The sequence below is a fragment of the Dendronephthya gigantea genome, unplaced genomic scaffold (assembly GCF_004324835.1).
Source record: "Dendronephthya gigantea isolate DGI-Jeju-01 unplaced genomic scaffold, DenGig_1.0 000033F, whole genome shotgun sequence".
Classification (NCBI taxonomy): domain Eukaryota; kingdom Metazoa; phylum Cnidaria; class Anthozoa; order Malacalcyonacea; family Nephtheidae; genus Dendronephthya; species Dendronephthya gigantea.
This window is the reverse complement of record NW_021163043.1, coordinates 1,945,601-1,972,234: the sequence shown is the minus strand read 5'-3', so window position 1 is coordinate 1,972,234 and position 26,634 is coordinate 1,945,601. Positions and strand designations below refer to the sequence as shown.

The 26,634-nt window shown below is 36.8% G+C and overlaps 1 long non-coding RNA gene and 2 pseudogenes across 1 annotated transcript; 1 reads left to right on the top strand and 2 right to left on the bottom strand.

Annotated features, from left to right (window-relative positions):
* Positions 1–564: 564 nt before the first annotated feature.
* LOC114525112 lies at positions 565–4,597 on the bottom strand (annotated as a pseudogene).
* Positions 4,598–4,599: 2 nt separating this feature from the next.
* Positions 4,600–13,000, bottom strand: LOC114525132. Its single transcript, XR_003687148.1, has 3 exons — positions 12,775–13,000; positions 7,834–7,924; positions 4,600–4,723 (listed from the first exon to the last, which is right to left on the bottom strand). It is a non-coding gene; the product is annotated as an uncharacterized LOC114525132 (long non-coding RNA).
* A 1,467-nt stretch (positions 13,001–14,467) lies between these two features.
* On the top strand, positions 14,468–26,634 carry LOC114525111 (annotated as a pseudogene).

Below are 26,634 nucleotides of genomic sequence, written 5' to 3'. Positions count from 1 at the left end.
ACTTCTCCATTCTAGACCAGCTCCAAGCAAAGTCTAGCCGCTGCCCAAAAACAATGTTCTTGATGATAGTTTTTCATGTTATTGTTCACTAAATCCATTATGAAATATCCTAACTGAAAAATCAGCTCCAAAACATCTGTCGTTCATAACAAAGTCTTTATCAACTAAGTCTTCTCCTATTGGTTTTCGTCCTCGTGTGAACGAGTTCATTTCAGTAATTTTTAAGAATAAAGACATTCTCATTTAATGGGTATAAACAACCTGCGAGGAAACAAACATTTAAGAAAATATACAGCTTTGTGTAAATCTTCCTAAAAACCTTTTCCGCGAGACAAATTTATTCGAGTTAAAGAAAAAATTAACTACTGCATCTCGCTAAATATCGTCGAACAAAGGAATTTTCTGGAATAGACAGTCGAAGAAACACCATATCACCTTTGTAGTCAGGAAAAGCTAGCACGTCCTCTTTTGGGGAAAGTTTAATTTCTTTGCTTGAATCATCAACCTTCAAGTATCGTTGATAGGAATGGTCGAGAATCGCGCAAGAGTCCATGTCAAAAAATATTACAGGTTATCATATAAAGTTAATACAATTCCTGTCTTGTGAATACAAAATGACCTAAACGATTGACGAAAATTTAATTCAGACGTTATATCTTGAGATTCACCTGTGTCCAGATCAATTATCTGACTCTTATCAAACAGAAAATCCATGATTACTGCGACTTTGGAATCATTACTGAAACTTACTGCGACTCTGGAGTTATGGAATAATTCATCGCTTAATTCAAATTCATGGTGATAAAAGACTTCATAATCGGTATTTCTTTTCCAAATATAAAATTCGTTCAAATCCCAACCAGAGATAAAGGCACCACCAGGCGAGATTTCCACTTCCATCTCAGGCTTAATTCCAGGCAAATTGATCATTCTGTAATGACCATCAACATCTCTGACATCGAGAACTTTCACGGGTTCATTGAATTCGAGATCCAAGCTGACAAAGCCTTCAGAAAAACCAGCCAAAGAATATGGGTGATCTGACAAGTTCTCCTGACTATGAGTAAACAGGATCTTTAAATTATCATCTACCGGGTATCGCGTTAATTTGGGAAGCCAGTGAAATTGACTAATCACAAAGAAAAAATCTTCCGACCACCAGCATAAAAACATTGACCTGCATTGACTGCTTTTAAAACGTTGTTGAACTTGGCTGGTATAGACATTCCATACGTTGATATATCCATCTGAGTTGCAGGATGCAAGTCGAGAGCCGTCAGGAGAAAACGAACTCGAATAAACGGCCGTTGGCTGTAACAGACATGATTGCTCTTGTTTAGGAGCTAATGTCTTAAAGACAATGAGTTTTTTATTATCTGAATAGAGCCACACATCTTGTAAAGCTATCATTTTGATAAACTGAAGGAAAGGGGAAGCAACGAGGTCGTTCCAAGCAACAATCGCAGTCAAAGGAATACTTTCATTGTCACTCGAATAACAAAATTCTTCCGAAGAAAAAATACACTCCACACCTTTGCAGATCCACGGACGCGACATTGTAAAGTTTTTTCTATTATAATAATGCTGACATTCCCTTATTTCTAACTGTTTAGGATTTCGTTTCTCAAATCCCCGCTGAAAACATCGCTCACATTTTCTACTCTTTAACACAACTGGTTTCTCCCTTTCCCCGTGACATAATTTTCGCTTATCAATTCTTTGCAATGTGATGGCGTTCCAAACACAAAACGAATAACCCGGACAAGATTGAGATTTTGAATTTGCAATAATAAATAACCCTGTGACGCTAAAAGAACACCAATCAACACGAAATTCAGCACAAAGCCACGACAACAATTTTTGTTTAGCAACGTCCCATAGTTTAATGGTGTTTGAACCGTCGCTAGTCACCAGTCTTTTGCCGTTAGGGGAAAATGCACAGGTCTTGAACGTCTCTTGATTTCCAGGGAAAAATGGGACTTCCTTTCTTCCAGCAATGTTAAACGCCGTTTCCAGTTTACCAAATAATATGAGCGAATTGTCTGGAGAAAATGTGCAACATGGAATTTTTTCCAATTTTGTTGAATAATTCATAATTTCAACTAAAGTTGGTAGGGATAGCACATGGATAAAATTCCTTCTTACAACTGCGACACTTTTCTCATCGTTAGATAAAGCAAAATCTGTAATATGAGGAAAGTCACTGTGTTTCCAGGCTCGCGGCAAAACCGAAACTTCGTAAGAATTCGACTCGACAAAAGGTGAAAGGTTTGATAGTAGCGTCTCCGCGATTTTCTTCTCATCATCGCTGAAATAACCTTCTGGAGAATGTGTAAGAACCGCTTGTAAATACGATTGTAAAAATACTGGCGAATACTTTCGTCCTAGATAATTGTAATATTCATGCAGATTCGCCAGGGCATGTTCCAAAGACTCAAATTCAATGACATGGTAGGAAATGCGGGCGCGTAAATCTTCGTTTTCAATCCAGGAACATTGCAGTAATGTGAGCCAGAAACGTCGCAATACATCTGAAACGTTTACAGTTAACATATAATTTACGATAACAACATCAACTGACCAAAACACACCTTCCTCCATTTCACATTTTTTTAGATGTTTTAAACCATGTTTCAGAGCGTATTTCACGTCATTACTATACTTCAGCTCAAGTCCTGAGCGAACACCTTCCACAATTTCTTTAAAAACCTTTTCGCATAAAAGCCAAAGCGATCTATGTCCATCATCGACCTTGACAGCATACTGGTGATCTTTGTATCCCTTTGCTAAAAGCCAATCAATAACGGATTTATGAAAAACGGTTAACCTGTCATCTGAAACGTAAAACAAGCACGATACGGTTTCATTAATTTTGTTGATGATGACTTTCGTTTCGCGACAATCTGGAGCTAAACCAAAAGTCTTAGCGACGAAAGTGAGGGGAAGAGGTCCTTCGGAAGCAGGCAGCATTTCCAAAATTTTCATCACATCGAACTTTTCATATTTTAAGTCGCTAAGCTCGTCTTCAAGGCGTTTAAAATATCGTTCGTAAACAGAATCCAGTCCTTCTGGGAGAAACTCCATAACGTCATTATTTGTTATCTTCTCAAGATCATAGCGAGCCCTTAGAGAAAATGATGTGCATAGAGAAATGAGCCCTGGCATTTGGCAACAAAAATGGAAAGTAAACTAATAGATTTATCCCATCTTAAGCAGCGAAGATATGGATACTCATACAAATCACGGCTCACTTCACTTTGATTTACTTCCCTGCCAACTAAACTTGGAAGACATTTATTAAAATAAAGTTCAAGATCTATGTTATTGTTGGCGTTAACATTCGCAATGTTCGTCTTTTGATCGTCTCTTAGTCTTAGATCAGCCACGGAAATCTCTGGCCTGCTCGTCACCAAGATTTTGATGTACTCGGAAGATCAGGAAAATATTCAGCAATTAAATGAGTAATTTCATTCTTATTATCAGCAGCACTTTCATCCAAGCCATCGATCACGACTAAACGTGGCTCTTTTATTTCCAATTCAGCTAAGGGATTTTGTAAATATATTTGGAAGGCATCTTTGAGGTTTTGGACTTGATGCGGTCGCTGTAACTGATCAAGAAGCTCATTTTTAAAGCCAGGGACGCTCTTGCACATCTGACTTGCGAGAGACTGCAGCATCACCATAGGATCTCTTAGGTTTGAGTCACTGAAATCACAAAAGTGACAAGCAGCCAGCTTTTCATTCTTCTCAAAATCTTCACAGATTTTAGCGGCAAAAACGCTTTTACCAAATCCTGGTCCAGCTGTTATTAACTTTATTCTTGACTCACTCACACTGTTACAAAACCACTCGTCAACTTTCCTTAACAACCACTCTCTCGTTCCAGGGAGGAAAAATTTTAATTTTCTTTGAATTTTATTCTTGAAATTATGTTTGGCAAGTTTTCTCAATACATCTTTACTACTCTCCTTGCAGAATTTTTTTTCAGGATTGCCATCCTCGGGTATTGATAGCGTACGCTTGAGGGATGTCTGCGGGATCTCATTGTCACTTTTCTTCAACAAAGACTGGCATAGTAGATTTACTCCATCGCGGGTTTCTTCAACGATTTGTGTCATTGTTACAAGCATTTTAATACACTCATCTTCGTGCAGTTTCCAATCTTTAAGCTTTTGCACAGACACTTCTTCTTCAGGCCCAAGAGGACAATTTTTTAAATCGTCGATTTCAATCTGTGAAACGCCCAATTCTACTATCGCCTGGGAAATTTTCTTCCATAAAGAATGAAATGTTGAATTATCAACTCTGGTTGTTGTTACATGTGCAATAACTTCATTTCTGTAACACTTGATTCTTGTGATATTCGCTTGCTCTGATCTATCAGTATCCGGAGGCATTACACTCCATCCTGTTGATGGAAAACCACAAATGTTCCGGAATAGAACTGTAAGTAATGTGACATCAAAGGTTTTGGAATCTTGTGGGTTGCCAGACGGAGGAAACAGTAAATCCCACTGGGATTTATTAATAACTCGAGGTTTTAACTTTTGAAGAGATGTTTTGTTTGCAGCCAATACTCTGGGACTAACAGGTGGATGGATGGTATCAAATGTATTTCTGAAAGCCTCAGTTCCTTTGTCAACTAAAAGTCTACTAAGTCTTGTATAATTTGCTTTTTCTTGTAGTTCGTTAGATGCCATGGCATTAGACACGGTTAGTTACTGTAACGAAATGGTCATATTAATTATATAGGCTACACCAAGAAAAAGAATGGGATAGAGTAGATTTTCACATATTTTATGACATTCTGTCATAAAAGAAAGTCGCAAGGATCTTATTAGACGAAGAGATTTCTTATTAAAATAATTTTGTGAAGAGATATTTCTTAGCTTAATTTTAGAATTTCCATAAACATTCCGTTTGTATTATTTGTGTGTGGAAATGAGATTTTTCTTGACATTATAAATTTTGAAAGCCTGTTCTCATTGATAGACATTGTTAGTTTTGAAACACCTACTTGTAGGCAAGTTTAGTCCTAACACCTTGACGCCAAGCTATCTAACGCTTAATATCAAACAGCATGCTCGTAAAATTAAATGCCTGCGGGCAGTAGATTAGAGTAAAATTGCGTGACTCAAGGAAAATCAAGGCACTATTCAACGTGTTACTCCTAGTAAGAGGACATCAAAATTTATGTCGGTGGATTTAGTATAATTTAGAATTTCTATCCACGTTCGTTTGTGTACTTGTCTCGGTTTCACGTTCTACACAAAAGCAATAAAGTCAACGTCGGTGCGCGTGGAAACCAAAGTAAGTACATATTGATCTTTCTTCAGTACTAGTACAATTGATTGTTAGTTAGGTTACTCGTAGTGTGCGTTTTAATTTGGTATTCATAACTGGTCAAATGATTTACCACGTACAGATTTAGACTTAATTCATAGTGTATTCGATAGATTTACTTCTATTCATATAGTCGCATGTTTCTTATGATACTGCGCGAACAATTAGTTATTGTGTTACTATTAAGTACTAGATATTTTTGCATTGTCACGTTATTTAGTTCGAACCGATTTCCACGATTAACGATTGCCACAATTCTGTATCAATTCACGTGCATCAAACCCACGAACGTTTGGATTAAAGTTATAATATTTTACTTGTTCGATTCCCAAATTCTGTCGAGTTCGATTTGTCCGCGCACCGTTCAACCCAAGTGTTATCTCATTAGTTATTGCTAAGAGTTAATCGTTTCGTTCTACCATTGGGATTAACAGACATGGTATGATCTGAATGTATTTTGATGTCAAATAATTTATGAAAATATCTCGTGTATTTAAGATCTATTGCTACTCGACTTTTTCATTTCCGATTGTAAACTGTCGTTCAAGTCTTTTATATATTCCATTTAGTTGAAATAAAAATTTTGAAAAGCTGTTTCAGCCGACTCTCCATAATTTATTTTTACAAAATAATACTTCATCCCATAAAACACCTGTCTTTTCAGACTAATGGCTGAGCCTCCTCAGCATGTAACCAGTGAAGCTGGATTATATATTCTCGATTATAGCTGGATTATATTATATCTATACAGGACTCTTAGGCGCTCAGGGAGTCTATTACAATAAAACCGTATTGATCGATCCTTAGTCTCAAACTAGGGATCCAAGGATAGTGCAAAGTTTTCATGCCCTGTAATACCTAAGCAACACGTTTTCCCAACATAAACATTTTGACTTATGCCAGTAAAAATATAATGAACTAGGTTAAACATTAATCAAAAGGAAATTATTCAAAGTACTCAAGTTACGTTAGCCGCGAATACTGTCACTATTAAATTATAATTTTAGTTGCCCATGTAAACCGGACGCGATTTTCTCAGTTTAGTCTCTTTTCTTCGTCAAACAACTGTGACTACATTCACTACATTTATATGATGGCAACAATTTATCGTCATTTCATAAGAATAGCCAAAATAGTTGCGTTGTAAATAATGTAAATAAACCGCGGTGCATATTATGTCTATGATGTGGATACTTCGACGCGTAGCTAAATCGATACAAAACAATATACATATAATCAATACTGTATACCGCCAAAATGATTTGATTACTGCACAAAATGTCCGTTTTGTATAGTATCATTTATGTACTGTATGCAGAATACCAGGTATCGACTTGCTATATATCGACATAATATATATTCGTCATTCGTGTAAGAGATCTATCAATACATAAACAACACAGCGTCGTTTCTTCCTAACCTATTAGCTCTATTTATGGAATAAACCTTCCAAATTATATTTGTGTCGAATTGAATGCTCGTAATTCATAACATAAGTTGATAAATTGCGTAGATTCTCAAAGAATTGCTCGATTTTTACGCTCGGAATGTTTTGAAGCAATGCTCGTCGCTCCTCGTTTCTTTACATCGTGAATAATGTTGAAGGCTCGACGGCACATGCGCAGTTGCGACGTATAGGAAAAAATCGGGTGTTCCGGGGGTAAATCTGCGCAAATCCCTTTGAAACAAAACCCAAACCGCGGAAAAGCAATGCTTTAAAATTTACAGTAACCGTCAAAATTCCTCAATATTTTGGTGAACTTAGCAAAAGGGATGTAGAGAATTAATAAATAAAGCAAGTTAAACTGATTTAAAAACTTTAAATTACTGATTATATACAAAAAGCTACTATACGCATAAAAACACTCCGCCCCCCGGAGTTTACACTATGACTGACTGACTGTCTGACTGTCTGATGTGAATTTTCGCCACTCACCACAATACTGCAAAGTTTCACAGAAACTTTGCACTAAAAAACTAATCTGCCTTATTTGCTGTTTAATGTTTGATTATTGTCAGGTTTTAGCCCCTGAGCCTCGCAATCGTGTTATGAATTATTTCTATATTGGTTACCAGTTCATTTAACATGACGTCACAGCTCTGTACTATGCCACTCAATAGAATACAATAGACACTCATACTATTAATATTCGAAGAACGTAATGACGTCACAGCTCTGTACTGTGCCACTCAATAGAATACAATAGACACTCATACTGTTAATATTCGAAGAACGTAATGACGTCACAGCTCTGTACTATGCCACTCAATAGAATACAATAGACACTCATATTGTTAATATTCGAAGAACGTAATGACGTCATAGCTCTGTACTGTGCCACTCAATAGAATACAATATACACTCATACTGTTAATATTCGAAGAACGTAATGACGTCACAGCTCTGTACTATGCCACTCAATAGAATACAATAGAAACTCATACTGTTAATATTCGAAGAACGTAACCAACACTGACACAAACGTACCTTCTCAAATTTTCAAAGCGATGATTCCACTACATGGTCAAAATTCTCAGGAAGGATAACGGACAGATGGACTGAAATGTAGATTTAAAACCTAGAAAGAACAAATTATGATTGTAACTTTACCCACCCAATCAGCGGCTAGAATGTCATGTGAGTGTCACGTGGGATGCGTATTTATAATGGTAATTGCACTAAGTGGAGTGCTGATGCGTCATTACAAAAATCGCAAGACCACGAAACCCTCAATTTTGTTTGATAGAATGAATATTATTATTACTATTTACTAAAACAAATCACTTGGCAGCCCTAAAGCTTAAATACCCATGATTTTGCAAATAAATAAAAAGTAGGTATGATTATTAAGAATGTATTTATAATTTATAGCAAACATTTTAAAAACTAGTTTAACTGTGGTTATATAAAAACTAACTATACATTCGGTTCGGTCATAGAATAAAAAACATTTAGAATTAAGAATGATCAAAATTTAGCGAATTTTGATCATTCTTAATTCTAAGATTTGTTATAATATAGTTTTCTTAAATCTGTTGCCGTTGCATCTTGGAATCATGAAACAGTTTTGATTTTTAAGGTTTTAAGTTTGTGGATGTTTCGGAGATAAATAATATAAAGTGGAAAACCCACTCATCTCATTATTTTTCGTCCTCCCAAACTCCCACGCGTGTTTCTATAATTGTATACATCACAGAACTTTACTCCCGTATATATAAGCAACATCATCTGTTTCAGCCTCGTATCGTGACCATTTAAGGAGACAAAACTAAATAAATACCGACATTTTATAACAAGAATAATAACTTCTTATTAATCGAGCGCGAGGTCTTTACCGAGAAATATCGGACCGAGGTCTTTTTGAACAGACCGAGCTCGAATTAAGAGCGAAGTTTGTACAAAAAGATCGAGGTCCGATAATTCTCGGTAAAGACTGAGCAAGCAAGGTTAATAAAAAGTTTATTATAGGGCATAAGGCATGTATTTTCACTTGAAACAAACAAGAAATACATGAATTCGTATTAGTAGCCTGGTACGCATTTGATAAAAAAACCAAACAAAATATTTCTATTATTGAATCATTTAGTTCACCTAAACGGACAAATGCAGAAACATTTGCCAAACATTATAATAAACCAATCGTCTCCAATTTTGGAAACAGCATACTTAATCACTTTAATAGCGAGGACAACAATGATCGCGAATGACTTATATATCTTGTATAGCTCTGATAATAAACTATTAAGACGGTGTATCAAACACTGAGATGGTTGGGATTCACTTTCATCTTGCAACTCGCTGACCCTCACATCTTTCAATTCTCATGCTACTCCGTTGTGACGTAGACTGATGACGTATATAATTTGAAAATTAAACGAGACTTAGCAACCTGTAAGTTGAAGTTTGATTTGAATTATATAACGTCATCAGTCCTGAACGAAGGAGTAACATGCCCTCCCTTCATTGTGGAGAGTTGTCCCTCCCGATACTTCTTCGTTCCGCGTGAGAATCAGCGAGTTGGTTGTCTTTAAAATATGGTTAGGAAAGCGAGCGCGTGCTTCTCATGTTACTCTTTCGTTCAGGACTGATGACGTTATATAATTCAAATCACACTTGAACTTACAGGTAAGTCTCGTTTAATTTTCAAATTAAATTTTCTCTTGAGCATTTCGATTCCTGCCGAAGGATCGATAGTCGACTCATTTTTCTATCAACTGTTCCTGGCTTGAATTTGAAGTGTGTATAATTCCACTCGAAATTAAGACCCTTTAAACCTCTAGAATTTAACTAACTGCATCGAGCGAAGTGACAAAAATCATAATAGGGAGCTTTAGCAGTGACTACGAGTACGACTACGAGTACGAGATTCGTCATTCTCGCGTGTTGTTTGCTTACGCCATCAGCCAAAACTTGTAGTCGTTGAGCTTTTGAGTACGAGTTTTTTGATAAATTTCGTACTCGAAAGTCCAACGACTACGAGTTTTGGCTGATGGCGTAAGCAAACAACGCGCGAGAATGACGAATCTCGTACTCGTAGTCGTACTCGTAGTCACTGCTAAAGCTCCATAATTACTCCGGCGTCAGCGACGGAGTTGAAAATTCGCCTCGGTTTTGTTTTGTTATTGTTTTTTTATTATTTTTCGTCGTCGCAAGTGTGTAATAGCGCGAAATATACTAGTATTTGAAATGTGTATGTGACCCACTGAGATGTGACCGTATTTATCTACGTCCCAGTCTTGTCTCCCAAGAGTTGTGGTGCACAGCTTTGGCTAATTTGGCGCTGTGTTGCGACAAGACCTTACGACTGTGACGATTTCACTGTGCTGATGACATAAAATCATTTATACTCTTCAAAAAACACGACTATAACACTGACATAAACGTACCTTTTCAAATTATGAAAGCTATTATTTCAATACATAGCTAAAATTTCACACAAATATACCAAAATTCGCAGAAGATACTCACGATGTAGATATATTTAAACCAAGACGGAAGCTGATTGTAATTTAAAATCTCACAAGCACTCAGTCTCAGTAGAGATTTCATCACACGTATTGTTGACAGAACGTCATGAATCAGAATCATACTTTTAAGTGCATCGAAAATGGGGAAATATCCTGGAAAATATCTATGTGGCAAAAAGCGCGTGTACAAGAGCTGTTTTTTCTGGTTAATACCCTGTATTTAAATTAACAGACGGATGATGCGTCTCTATAGTCACACGAGGGTCTTAAACTGTAGTCTGAAAATTTGTTGCTGCAGGATGTGACTCCAATGGCATAGGAGGGTCGGTAACATCATATTATTCTGGCGATGAGTTAACAATTTCGGAATTGTATTCCTTATGTTTAAAGAAGCGAGAAATGTGCAATGTATTTCAAGTATCACTATCACACGAGTATACTGACAACGCCACCATTTCGGCATTATGCAGACCAATATTTGCCCATCATGCAGATGACTAGCAACTACGTTTATGAATTAAAATCATGCGCGAAAATTTAAAAGCATGTCTCTTTTTATCGCAATGTGGAATCATAAATCAACGAGAATTATAAATCACATCTCAAAAGCCTGAAACCTCACTTTAAGAACATTGAAAGGAAAAAAAACGAAATTTGCAATTTTATTTAGGCGCCACAGACAAAGCGCTGTGTTGTGGCAAGACCTTATACGACTGTGACGACTTCAATAATTTATATTCTTCAAAAAACACGACTAACACTGACATAAACGTACCTTTTCAAACCATGAAAGCGATTATTTCAATACATGGCTAAAATTTCACACAAATGTACAAAAATTCGCAGAAGATACTCACGAGGTAGATATATTAAAACCAAGAGGGAAACTGATTGTAATTTAAAACCTCACAAGCACTCAGTCTCAGTGGAGATTTCATCACACGCATTGTTGACAGAACGTCATGAATCATACTTTAAATAAAAATATTATCTTGTGCCGCGATCAGCCATGACGGTGTTAGGGAAGCTGGAAATTTCTTTATAAACGCGCAATGGCTCGTCTAACTTGGCTGAGAATTTATGTTGTGTTAATACGTAAATGACTGTTCTGATGATTTCCGGTTTACAGAGAAAATGCCTCTGGTTAATCACACTGAATAAACCAAACTGACCATGGTCATAAATGCAGGGCCAGTCTATAAAAATATAAGTTTATAAAAAATACAATTACTGCCATGAAGACCACCCAACCACCCAAGAGATGACACCTCAGTATTAACTTGCAACATTTCACTTGCAATCTGTAATTCTGGTCTAATGTTTCTATGACAAATATTGATTTCCAAGGTTACATGAAATTTCATTATGTAAAATACTCAATTAAGATATAGAAAACTCTGTCAAACATTAGCTGGGATTGCATTGGGTCTGATTAAGTTCCAACCTCATGAATGAAAATATTTGCAACTAAAGTATTGCTGAACTGACAGATAATTTATTTCACTGATTGACAGATATTGTTGTACTAGATGGACTGATCAATGACTGACCAGTGTATTTGTTAAAATACTTTTTGTTGGAACAGATGGTGGAGTCTAAATACATAGTTAACATGATAGCCAGAGGACAACTTTTTATCAATTAGCTGTATACAAGCTGGTATTATACATGAGAAAAGAACCATAACAATAAATGCACATAGTGTAAAATGTGATCGCATGTGGATGTAAGGCTAATAGAACTGGAGAACACAAATTATGATTTATAAATTCAGTAAAATATATCTCAGTCTTTTAGTTATGTGATATTTGCATTGATATAACATATACTGTTTGATCATAATCATGGTGGGTTTTAGCTATAAAACTTAATACCATTCGAAGTTGCATGAAGAATATATTTGAATATATTATCCAGTTCCAGGATGGTTTCAACCAAATCTGTTACCGAACAATTTTCCTAACACTGGTCTGGGTCGAATAAAATGTTTAAAATGGACACGAAAGAAATGAATGAAATAATCATATTCCCCCTGAAAGATATTTCTGGTCTCTGGTCTAAATGAATTAGTGAATGTTTCAAAATTGATTTCCTGTGTTATAAAAACTAGGGAAGCATTACAGTATAAATTAAAAATTAGATGTGTTTTAATACGACCATTTTATAGGAGAACTCTTGAAACAAAACTATAGCGCTGACTGGTGTATTATTTTGCATACGATATTAACTAGAAAACGTTCAAAAATAAATTCCTTCCGTACCCAGCTAAATCAGATTGTCAATATTTTTGTTGACTATGTAATTATATATATATATAAAGCAACAATGTGTAATATACTACGTGAAACAACAATATAAACCAAACCATCCCGTCAAAATATTGTAATTTAAAGCAAAATAGACAAGGACGTATACGTATATCAAAATATGAGAGAAATCTCACCACGAATCTAGCACATACCTTCGACAATCTGGTCTTGTCTAGTCTGTATTACCACGACTAGCCCAAAGCCGTAAGTCTTTGTTTTTGTACTTGTATACGTCGATAAACCTTGTTAAAACAACTCCAGCTTTCTCAATAAATACGTTGATCACCCACGACGAATCAGGATCACTTAGTTTGGGAGCTTCTAGTCCAAGCATACGATCATTTTGACAAATAACGAACACAGACTTTGTCACTTTGAAGAAAGGGAAACGTTATCCCACGGGCGGAGAGAGAGGGTGAGCCCGTCAGTTTCTCTGTCAGCGGAAATTTTAATTATATATCCATTGATATCCCCTAACATCATAGCCTGCAACGCAGAGTATATATTGGGGTATATATACACGCGTAAAAATCACCATGTTGATGCAAGTTGTTAAAAACAGGATGGAGCAATGTTGTGCTGCACCCAGTGAACAGTATTGTTAACAATGTTGTTGAAGCTTGTTGAAATATCAATGCTGTTGCAATTACAACAACATTGCATCAACACTGATGATTCAACAAGCCTGCAACAACATTGCTAACAATACTGTTCCCAGGGTGCAGCACAACATTGTTCACTCCTGATGCGACAACCTGATCAATTTTTGGCCGTGTAGTCTGCTAATCAGCGGCACAAAGCTTGTATGGTCACGTGGGTTTCCCGAGAAATTGTGGGACTCATTTTGATTGGTTAGCTTATAATTATGCAAAATAATCAAAATTTCAGAATATTTATTATTTTCACAAACAACATGGCGTCCTTCATCGAACCATCTTTGCTTGAAGGAGAGCAAAGAAGGCCGGACGAGGCTTTACTGGCGTGGACGACGCAATCGGTTGGAATGTATCATCATATGGCGACATAATAATGCCATGATGAGGAGAGGCAGTACTCGAACCAGGTGTCGAGACAGATGTTACCGGTTGGCTTACGTAAACTGGCGCAAGCGGTCGAGGTTCCCTTTGCTCTGTGTTTGTCTCTTTGTCGAAATCGTCTGGTAGAGAACGCTTCGACGGGTGCTTCATCTTCACTGTTACACCATTCGCTCGGGCTTTAGCTAGGTAGTCATCCTTTAGCTTTTGATTCAGATTCGCCAGCTTTTGACGATGCGTGATTCTTTGAGAAACCAGACTGAGACATGGCCGACAAATATGTCTGGAAACAGGTTGGACAACGAAATCCAAATCTTCTAGTTCGGCCGCAATGTCGAGAGAACGCTTTCCTTTTACGAGATTTATATCTGACTTCTTTTCCAGCACAGAGAAACACAGCACGCACATCAGCGCGGCCATGTTGTCACAAATAATTATGCAATTTGCGCGCAAATCATATACATAACACTGATACATAATCATAATTATAATACCGGAAATAATTCGAACATTCACGTGACCATACAAGCTTTGTGCCGCTGATTAGCAGACTATATATACCCGAATATATAGTCTGCGTTGCAGGCTACTAACATCACAGACATGATAATTTATGCAAGCGTTTGCATTAGCGCGCGAATTTTTAAGGAAGGGTTTTCCCTTTGTCACAACATGGCGGAATTAAAATCGATGCGGGATGTCGAAATAGCTTTCAAAGGCGTTTTAGCAGAAAACAATTACTGTACGGGTTTTTTCGATGGAACAAAGGAGGAATTGGAGGAGCTATTACACATGCAGGCTGTTGGCGATTATTTCTACTAGCTTCATGACATCTGAAGCACACTCGAAGTATAAGCACCATAAGAGATATACAAGTGCCGGTAGGTTCAACCTGGAATATTGTTGAATTTATCTGATTTCGTCAATTATACTGACTTTCCTACGTTTAGTCGTTTACCTATTACTATTTAAAAAACCTATTTAGTTTTACTTACTAAAATCAGTACGATTTTTAGTTACTAAAATCAGTACAGTATTTCTCTGTAAATATCATCAGCTCTTTTTAGTATACATCATTTTGCATAACGTTAATTAAACCAAGAGTCATTCCAAGCCAAAGCGACCAATCTCCCTGCTCTTCCGTAACAGATTCAGCTAAAATTTGGCACACACAAAGAGTATCATATAACTAAAAACTGTGTGGATTTTGACTTGATGATACTTATTATTCCAAAAATTATAAGCGAATTACTGCGAGCCTGACAGATTGGCGGCATAATCTCCGAGTTCGTTTCTTAATATTTTGTTAACTACTGGACATATTTTAACCAAATTTTCAACACTACTACAATTAACATTGCTCTCTGGATTTAACTTGTCGTTTTTAACAGATTGTGAAAAATGATTAAAATTACGAGAGATCAACAAGCGTGCAAAAGTGACAAAATTCAATATAGACGTAAATTCGGATTACAATATTTCGGTAGAATGAAAACGTTTATATCACACAAACATAATAATAAATCTTTAAAGAATTATCCGTTATAATGACAGCGTGCTATCATAAGTTGGACATGAAATATTGACGTTTGATATATGAAAAAGTGTAAAAATTTTCGAAATTGTCTTGTTTTCAACGGAAGAAAATAGTTTGTGGGATTGATCGGACGGACTCAATATTTTGATTTGTTAAAGAAAATTAATGACTAAAACTGTGGTAAAAATTTCGTTAATGTTCTCGAAATAGTTTTATACAAGCGAGCGATTTAAAAATTATCATTTTCGGGTAATTACATTAAAATGTTAACAAAAAAGTCTGAATGGGTGCGGCAGCCTACAGGAAAATAATATTTTATTGGCATTTAATATTTGATATATCAATGTAATAACAGTTCTTGAATAGATTCATAGCAAGCAAAATGCATTTGGTTCTAAAACAAAATAAGAGTGTTCTATTATGTTTAAGACTTAAGAGCCACGCAACACCGACATGAAAACAAACGATAAGTGTCAATTTCTATTGTATTAATCAGAAAACAAATAGTCAGAATTGTTTTCATGCAGTATAATATAGAATAATCCATCAAAATGGCCCAGACTTTGGCTTTGTGCAGTTTAATATTTAAATGTTAACCATTTACCCGATAACAAAAGTCAACTAATGCTAAAGTAAACATTTTTGTCTCGGTGCTCGACCAGTTTGGCATTCAGAATGAAAGCCGGAGCCTTTTGATTGCAATCATTATATACTATGTCAGTTCGAATATTTGCAAGGTCTCTGTACACCGCTTCTTTATTTCCGTATAACTGAATTAATATTTTATATGTTCGTTTTGTTAATTCCAACAATGCCTTGCGGGCCGAAAACCTTTTTATATTCAGTTTCCGCCAAAAAAATTTCATATAATTTTATCTACAAAGAACAAACGTTGTCAATTTATGTCACTGTTCATAAATTTTTCAAAACTGTGCATAACCAAGTCCAATTCTGAGCTATCAAGTTTGTATTGCTTGACTCGTCCCTCTGTAATCTGCAACGGGTTTTTCACGCTACGTAAAACGTGCGCGAAGGGAACCCAACATTCGTCTCGTCTTGGAGGCCATATGAATGAATGAATTGTGGTGCCAGGATTACGGGCTCTCATGAAGTTTATCAGGACGTCTTAATTTTCATGTGACACATCTATCACGCTGCCAAGATACCAAACCCTGTCATAAACAGCTGCTACATATTGACCTGGTGTGTAAGAGAATGGCTGCTGCAGATATGCAGGGCATGCTACTTTAACAGATGTACCTTCCAGATCTGATGAAATTCGCCGCATTTGCAGGACGTTCGTACTAAGTGGAAAAAAATTATGGTGACTCCTGGTTCCAGCAATGGTTTTGGCGGCATCCAAACGCGGCTTTAAGACCATATCGCATTTTTGAATTTCGTCGGCGCTTACGAAAAGCATGTTAATGCCTGAAATGTTCGCCTTGGCCCACAAGAAAAGTTCTTTGGCGCAGAGAATGTGATTTACTGTGGTAGCTTGAAGGCTAATTCTAGCAACAAGGCGCTTAACGGTGCCACCAATACCGTCGCAGGGACTCTTCCCATGACTTGTAGCAAAAAAATGCCATTCCGCCTTGATCCCAAAGTCCTCCTCGTGGCAGCACAAGTTTAGAAAGTTTTTACAGTTCTTGTACTGACTGGAGGCTCCATCACTAAAGGCGATTCTCCATTAATGTCCGCTGCACCCGCGCGGGCGAAGCGCCTTTTGAAATTCTGTCCATGCGACCGTGACCGGCCTGAAAAACAAAGCGCGCTTCGCCCGCGCGGGCGGAGCGGAGGTAATGGAGAATCGCCTTAAAGTATTTCACTAACGAAAGATCTGGGAGTAGCGTCTTGAGCTGGGTTATTATAATGCTGATAAATGCGTGTACAGTTGTGGCGTCATGTTTCATACAATCACTAACCACGCAGAAACTGATTGTTCCAACACTCCCATCTTCTTTACGATAAAATGCAACTAGCGGATGCAATGTAGCTTGAGTGTTGTCCCAATAATAACCCTGGGCAGCATCTTGAACAACAAACGAATAATTCTCGGAGAAATCAAGCAAAACAATCGCAGTTCCTTTCTTCAACGACTCTTTTTGCTTTGACAGATAGGAAGCCTGTGCCTTTGCAATAAAACTGTGATTAGTTAACGCGCTAACTTGCAAAACTATCTCCTCCAAAATATCATAGGCCAACTCCTGTCGTGTAATGAGTCGTGTACCATCAGTATTTGTCCATTGTTTGAATGTTGACTCATCTTCCTCTTCAATTGATCGCTCGGTGAAAACAGATTGGAGGTATTCTTTCAGTTTGGCGGCGCCTGGACATTTCTCGCAGCGATGAAGCATACAGTTTCTATCACTGACATCACAAACAACTTTTTTCCATTAAGCATTTATGATCGAGCTTTGGACCAGGGAGCGAAGCAAGCAGTAACTTGAGGTTCTGATGTTGTTCGCAAACGCATACCGAATGCGTTCCTTTAGCTCCAACGGTAATGCACCAACGTGGCCGAAGTTCGCAGAATTTAGAAAACCCAATGTTGGCTTCATCACCTGATTTTTCTTTAAAATTCAAATATAGTTCGCGTAAATTGGCCAGCAAGAGTCGTTTTTGCACATGTTCTCGTTTTCCTTTAGAATTTACGACGGAAATGAAGTCCTTTTTTCCTGGACAAATGCGTGACACCTCGCCATCGTTATAAAAATCAATGACCTTCCTCTTCGTTTTTTCGGACAATGTTTTCGCCTTTTTTGGACTTACATCAGGAAAAATCCCCTTTTCCTTTTTTAATGCTCGTGCTTTCTTAACCATGAACATGGAAACACCAAACTCGTTTGCAGTTTTTTCTATTGTCCAGGAAGACGGCGCGAGAGTGAGTAATTGGAGGGTGGTTGCCTTATTTGAGGTGGAGCATTTTTCTTTGACTTTTTTTACAATTACGTCTAGGTCTACGCAGTTTTGACACGTTGGAATCTCACTCGGGTTAACATTTAAACGTTGAGCAACGTCGATTTTAATGGCCGTCTGTGCTTCTCGAACCTTCCTCTTAATGTATGTCACACGGTCTTTCTGTGCTGTTTTAGTTTTCACAGGAGTACAACCAAAGGAACTAAAGGTGCATGCAAGATTATGTATCTCTTCGAGATCTTCTTGTTCTGGTTCATACTCTTTATCTTCCTCAACAGTTTCGTCGATGCTTGCAAAGTGCATCGAACAGTTTGGACACAACTTTTGACCAGGCTTGATATCTTTTCCAATGAGTTTGTTAATTTTGTCAGCACTTGCAACATCTATTCTTCGCAGGGACTTCTTTCTTGCTGATGTTGGATGCATATCAAAAGGATCGCAGCAAGCTTTTTGCAAGAATTCATATTTGCGCAGATAAAGCATTTCATGATGAAAACAGATTATGCTTTCACTTTCTGTCTTCAAACCGCTTCTTCTGATAATGAGATCAACTTCTGCTGCAGGAAGCGCTGTCAATTTCACTGTCCCAACTTTTCTTGCGTAAGTTGTCTTGTTACATCCTTCAGTCAGGCCAAGAAAGACAACAACGGAACAAGGTTCCAGCTTGCTCGCCATCCGGATATATATTACAGTATATATAATAATAATTTTCCTAACTTCCCTATTATTTATCTTAAGTGCACTCAGTTAACCTACTCGATAATACCCTCAATGTTTACAAAATGTATCCCTTACGTCATTAAGTTTTTAAGACAAAGCGTCTTCCCATTGGGAAATTATGACTGTGTAACTATATTGTGTGTAACAACTAAAAATAGTTTGATATGCATGCGTGACAGTTAATATGTATAAATAGTGCGACCGACCAAGAGGCATTTCTTGATTTAATTACAACCACCTTTTTAAATCTTCAAAAATCTGCACGAAATTTTATATTACTTATTTTTATTTACTGTTCTTTAATTCATTTCTATTCATTGTATATTTTGATAATGTAATTTAACTGTCATTAACATTTTATGCATGAAATCGACACTTTATTTGCTAGAGTAATTATTAACTTCTTACCGACGCGTTACTGTTTCATTGCTTGCAGGCTTTCAAACTCAGTTACTGTACCTGTCTAACTGTGAACATAAGCCTACAATTTGTTGCTGTGAACATAAATTATTTTCGGACAAATGCTGAGAGGTGCAGAACAATCTCTTTCACTGTCTTATATATAAGCAGTTACTATTTTGCTTAGCTTAGAATGTGACAGCGCTGTATACCTGTTCCATGGCCAGAAAATTCGGACATATTTAACATTCTACTTCCGCCTAAATTTGCATATGGTGTCAAAATAAAGCTTCGTGAGTTTATAGTAAACTGTAATGTGCACAGTACTAAACGCTAAAAATACACCTTTAGGTAGGTCGATTATAATTTGCCTTAATTGCTCGTTGCAGAGCAAGTTAATCGTAATATTTTTATATAGTGTTTCAAAATGTTTTATCAGTATTCGTCCTGCATTTTCAAAACAAAGTTTTGGTCTTTTATCACGTTGAATACCATATAAAACGAAAACCGTAATAGCGTAGAAATAAAATAGAAATGCAGAGCCGACATGAACCTTTACCAGCAAAATATTACCTCAGGATCTTCAATATGACACGAATTACAAGAAACAACCAGGGCAAATTGCAAAGATGCAATGATTTTCTTCAATTTTGCAAAATTTAAGAATGCGCAATATAATTTATAGTTCTGCAAACGAATAATATTTGAACAGATATGCATATTTGCTACGGCAATCTGCATATTCCATGTCCGCAATTTCTGGCCATGATAAACATTTGTTTAGTGAATGCTAAGACTTAAACGGCGATAGTTTATAAAATATGTTTTTGTTCTTTAATGTAGGTTCTTTTACCGTCCTGAGTATATTAAACACCAATTGTATATTTCCTGTCGCCTGCCGTGCGCATTCAGACTTCTTTGTTAACATTTTAATGTAATTACCCTAAAATGATAATTTTTATATCGCTCGCTTGTATAAAACCATTTCGAGAACATTAACGAAATTTTTACCACAGTTTTAGTCATTAATTTTCTTTAACAAATCAAAATATTGAGTCTGTCCGATCAATCCCACAAACTATTTTCTTCCGCTGAAAAGAAGACAATTTCGAAAATTTTTACACTTTTTCATATATCAAACGTCAATATTTCATGTCCAACTTATGATAGCACGCTGTCATTATAACGGATAATTCTTTAAAGATTTATTATTATGTTTGTGTGATATAAACGTTTCTAAACTCATATCTACCGAAATATTGTAATCCGAATTTACGTCTATATTGAATTTTGTCACTTTTGCACGCTTGTTGATCTCTCGTAATTTTAATCATTTTTCACAATCTGTTAAAAACGACAAGTTAAATCCAGAGAGCAATGTTAATTGTAGTAGTGTTGAAAATTTGGTTAAAATATGTCCAGTAGTTAACAAAATATTAAGAAACGAACTCGTGGAATAATAAGTATCATCAAGTCAAAATCCACACAGTTTTTAGTTATATGATACTCTTTGTGTGTGCCAAATTTTAGCTGAATCTGTTACGGAAGAGCAGGGAGATTGGTCGCTTTGGCTTGGAATGACCCCCAAGTTAAACGCAGTAGCCAAACCGTGTACATTATATGTTTTCATAGTGGCAGATTTCATTGATTTCATTGATTTCATTGAAAAACTGACATTTCGTAGTCGTACTCAAACATTAAGCTCTCTTATACCATGAGCGCAATGAGGGCGGCACGTATGCATAGCCAGGACACAGGATAAGGTTTTCTGAAAGGCCACAGGTACCAAACAGTGCTAGATAATATCTTGTTGAGCGTGGAGCTAAAATAAAAAGGTATTTCTTAAAATATCATTACAGATCATGTCGTGTTTGAAGACAAACGAGGACACATCCCTATACAGTTCTTTGGAAAGCCATTTTCTGTTAAAGGGATAGAGATGCGCCACTGTATCCATGGATCAACTAAGGTAATGTGTAAACAAAAAAATAATTACGAGATAGTTAGAATATGTGGCAACACTTTAAATTGTTTTGATGGCTTTCTTAAATGTTATATGTTGGGCTCTCATATTTATAATAAGAATCCGTTTTCCGCCTGGTAAATCTCTAGCTAGGATGTGTTAAAGACAAACTTCTAAAAAATTACAACAAAGCTCTTTTTGGTTGCAGGATGGGAGAGGGGGGAGACCTTCAGACCAAGCTGGGGCGCATGATTACCCGAAGAAACAGCGTCTTAGGCTACAAAACACTCGGAAGCTTGATTGCCCAGCCACCTTGCAAATACGCTCCATTGACATTTTTGATGACTACTTTGTGGATAAAGCAAAGTGTCCATCAGAAAACAGCATTAAAATGGCGAAACAGGCAATCATTAAAACCTTGAATGAGGCACTTTCTGGAGAGAATGGAAGTAACATCCGCAGATTAACGAGACACTTTCTGCGAATACCCCTTAGTTCTGCTCACAACAATCATCCTGTCGCCACGTTGTCATCGATTGGGCAATACGTTGACTCCAGGGTAGTGGAGAGAATCTATGCATTGGTCAAAAATAATATAACCAAAGTTACCGAAGTAAAACGTTGGCTTGACAGCTACGTCGTAAACGATCTATTTCGTGATGTTCCAGATAGCCAAAGACCAAAGAAGAAAAACCGAAGATATTATTCCTGCCGCCAAGATTTACGCAACCACATAGGTAGAGCAATTTCCACATTGAAATCCTCCAGCGATGACCAGGAATCACTAGCACGCAAGATCAAAGAGTGGCAGGCAAAGGACCCCACATCAAAATTTTTTTACCAAACAAGAGAAGAAACAACCAAGAAGGAAAAGATAACGACGACAAACGTCAACCTGGAGAGAAAACCTTCCTTTTTGTCCATCAAGAGCCTTGGCAACAACGTTTGCTTGAAAAGTACGGAAACGAGCTTGTTCTGATGGACGCCACGTATAAAACAACTAAATATGCCATACCACTTTTCTTCATTTGCGTCCATACAAATATTGGCTACAAAGTGATAGCAGAATTTCTGTGCCAGACGGAGGAAAAAAAAGCAATAAGCGAGGCCCTTGGGATAATAAAGGCTTGGAACCCTAAATGGAATCCAAAATATTTCATGGTTGACTACTCGACAGCGGAGATTGGTGCAATCGAAGAACAGTTTCCAACTACAACCGTGTACATTTGTGACTTCCATAGGATCCAGGCAATGCAAAGATGGTCCAAAGCGAAGAAAAACGGGTTGTCTTCTGAGCAACAAGAAATGTTCCTGCGCCACATGCAAAAGATTTCTTACGCCAACTCCGAGGATGAGTTTTCGGGCGTTGTGGAAATGTTTAAGAAAATACCTCTTTACAAAAACCAAAAGGTAAAGGATTACGTGGAAAACACTTGGTTTTCTTGTTCTTCGCGTTGGGCGCGTGCTTTTCGGCAACAGCAGGCAGTAAACGTGGTAAATACAAATAATGGAACGGAGGCCATGAACAAGTTGTTGAAATATGAATATTTGCCACGTTCAGTGGATAAATCTGTGTACGGCATTGCGACCACGATAGTTGAGAGCTTTATCCCAGATTTGCATCAGCAATACATGGAACGCAACTTGATGTTTAGTGGTGCATATGAAAGATATAACCAAAATGTCCCAGTTTACCTACAAGATCGACCACCACAGTTTGTAAAGCACTGCCTTAAAAGTCGTTTCTCAGCAGCTGAATACCGAAATTCCGACATTTTGCCTGTGAACTTTCAAAAAGGACAGTTTAATGTCAAAAGTATGACAAATCCAAACGAGAAGCACCTTGTTGATTTCATGACACCAGAATGTTCCTGCTTTGCCTGGAAAAAAACCCAGTATCCATGCAAACACTTCTTCGCAGTATTTTCCGCATATGATGAATGGGGTTTTGGATCCTTACCAAATCATTACAGAAACAGCGTTTTTATTACTCTCGATAATGAACACGTTAAAACGAAAATTTATTCAACGTCAACGAATAGCTCAAACCAAGATTCTCATGTTGAGGAAAAAGTTCCAACCACGGCAGATGATTCCATGGTTAATGCGGAGAGCAGCCCATCTTTGGTGTCTAAATCAGATGTAGAAGATCATGACCCAGTTCTTTTAGATAACGAAATTCAGCCTGCAACACAGAGTTCGTCAACGTTAAGAAAGGTTTTACACGAGAAACTGGACATTTTAAGAAATGATTCATACCTCGTTGATAATGACACTGTTCTTCTGATGGCCATAGATGAGGTGGAGGAGATTCATAAAAAAATGCATGCCTCCTGTTCAAAACTAAACGGTATACCGCTGAGAAGTAGTCCTTTAAAACAGAAATTGAAAATTACTAAAGACGAATATCATCTAGTCTTCCACAAAAATCTGCCAAAACGGAAAAAGCGAAAGAATGGAGATACCAGTACTAAGATCGAAATCGAAGACGACGAAATGGTAGTTGGAACAAAGAGAAAGGACGAAGATCATAAGAAGGCTTTTGTAAGCACAAGTTTATGAGAATAATGTTATCCAGGTTATATAAAAATTGATTCTACTTTTGTACAGGAATGTGTTTCTTGAGATGGTTTTTCCCTCCCTGGCATATTTATAATACTCCTTTGATAGCTGGCCACACAAACACAATAAACTGAAAATACAAGCTTACTAAAACTGTATAGTGTATTTTTCAGGAAACGGAGGAAATAATAATTGACCTAATTCTTGATGTCGAAGATGAACAACAGCCAAGCAATTACTCCAGTATTGATGAGCCCACACAACTTATTAATATGGATACTGGACATGCATATGATGACAGTTGTAAAATACAACGGTACACAACAGTTATCTTTAAATATACTTTAGTTGTTTACGTTAAAAAGCAAACTAGATTGCGTAATGCATCTTGCAAAACAAAAATTTGTAGGCCAGTCTTTTCCAACAAAATAGAAAAATTTTATCTTTTTAATAAAAAACACGAGCCCCTATCGCGACTGGTTAACGTGAAAAAGTTAGGAGTTAAAATTAACGACGTTATGCTAGAAGTTGGACCAAAAAAACTCACTGTTGGTCATTTGTGGACCCTCATCCCGCCAGAGAAGGCACACCTACACAGTTCGGAAACAATGTAATTAAAAAGACGTTTCCATCCAGGATGGCTTGTTGACGAGGTTAGATATAAACAATAATTGACGTTTATATATATATATATATAAATAGCCTACGCCTTCGGGCACTTGTCATTGTTACTTACCAATGATTTCACACAATCGTTTCACTATATCAATTATTCTAGGTGATAGAAGCGGCTTTATGGAAGCTAAGTTTGGATTATGATGTTTTTGCCGCAGACGCAACATTGGCAGCCGTAGCGAAACGTGGATCCAGTACACGATTGCTTTGGTCTGGTCATAGCTTTGAATTCATTTCCAAAATTTTTATTCCAATTAACCAGCATGGAATCCATTGGCCATTACTGGTAAGTATACAGTTGTTTATTCCCGCAATTAACAAAATGAACTGTTTCAGTACTTGCTGTAACATTAAAGGAAAATAGTTCCACAATTTTGCTTTCATCTAAACGCCTGTTCATAGAGTTCAATTTATCATCAAAATGTTGCTCATCATAAATTGAAGTAATTTGACAAACAACAGAGTCCGTGATATTTTGTACTCAATATTTTCTATTTTATACAGGTACTAGACAAATCTCGGAATACTCGATTATTTTTGGACCCTATGAATGGCAAAAAGCATACGAAAATCGATTTCAAAACAGATCCAGATCTTATGGATACAATTGATAAGATATGGTGCGCTATTTATTATTTTAGCAATTTTTTTTTAAATTGAAACATTTGACGACGATATTATCGGTCATGCTGAGGCACATAGTAAGCTGTATTATACATGTAACTTTCGTTTCAAGTACAATTTCGTAGCAATATGCACTTTTTTGCTATGACTCAGCTCGTGTGACGTCACACTTGAGAAGCTTACTAATTAGCAGCTACTCTTTTAACTCCCCTGGTTTTTTTTGCTAAAATATGGTAAAGTCCTGTTCCTCTTTGCGTTTTTTTCAATTCAGAAACATTTCACGCCTTTTAAAATACTGATAGATTTGAAAACAATAACATCGTCCCCAAAATGACGGTCTAGAAACCTCTACCGACACATCTGAGTTTAGACACATGCACTACTAACAACCTCTCGATCTATTATATATTGCAGTAATATCGCAGACAAGAAAACTGGCTGGCACTCCCAATTTTGGCCATGTGTTGAACCAGTTCACTTCACCCAGCAAGACAGTTTTAACTGTGGTGTCATTATTTATGTTGTACGTGCAAGTATGATCAGTTATATAAAATTCATGACGTATCACCATGGATTGTTAAGTAACTATTTTTTTTAATTATCCATGGTATAACATAATTTATGCGTACTAATAGATCTGTTTATTTTCCTTTCCTAAGTTTGCAAAGTGCATATGTGAGGGGTCGGATATAAATAGGTCATTTGATATGGTGAAAGAAAGAGAAAGACTCACGTCAGTCATATTTGGTTCTTGCTACGATGACATTCACGAGTAAGTAAACAAAGTAGATAAATGCATTGAATTAAGTAGAAGCATCAGGTTGCATTAGGCGCATTTCTACGAGCGAAAATACGCTGCTATTTAAATAAGTCGTGACCTAATTGATAAGTCTGAACAAGAGGATTTAGAAACCAGTCATTATGGTAGGGGGGTTAAGCCTTCTGATTTTACGAACGAAACGTAGGCATTGCATGTCATGCTTTTTATTATCTGATTCAGGCAGATTGTCAAAAATATTCGGGATGAAAAAAGTACTATAAACCGGTATTGATGTTGAATTAGAGTTACACAGCGTTTGATATCAAGTGACTTGCAACTTTTTCCACCAATCTTGTCAAAAGCAAAGTATTTATCTTTTACGATGTTCATGATAAATCACGACTCTAGGGAGGAGTTGCAAACAAACTGTGCATATATACGAATGTTCGCAAATTACTTACTTACGACTTATTCAGGCTGCAACTTATTCTCGCGTTTAACCATTATAATTCATGACGAAGTTTGATAACTAAAGGCAATTGAATAATTGAATAAATTTATACAGTGCTGATATCTTTGATTTAGGAGAAACACGAGCATTTGTAAAGTTTGTAAGGACGATGACGGCGAAGATTGGATTGGATGTGATAACTGCTTGCAATATTTTCATGCCAGCTGTTTAAAGTTGGATTTTGCAGATGCCATCTCAAACTACTTTGTCTGCCCATAAAATGTAACAATAAATAGACCTTTTCGGTAATTACGTCACAATCAACACTGCTTTCAACCTAGGATCACCTTAAATGGAATGGATTTCAAAAG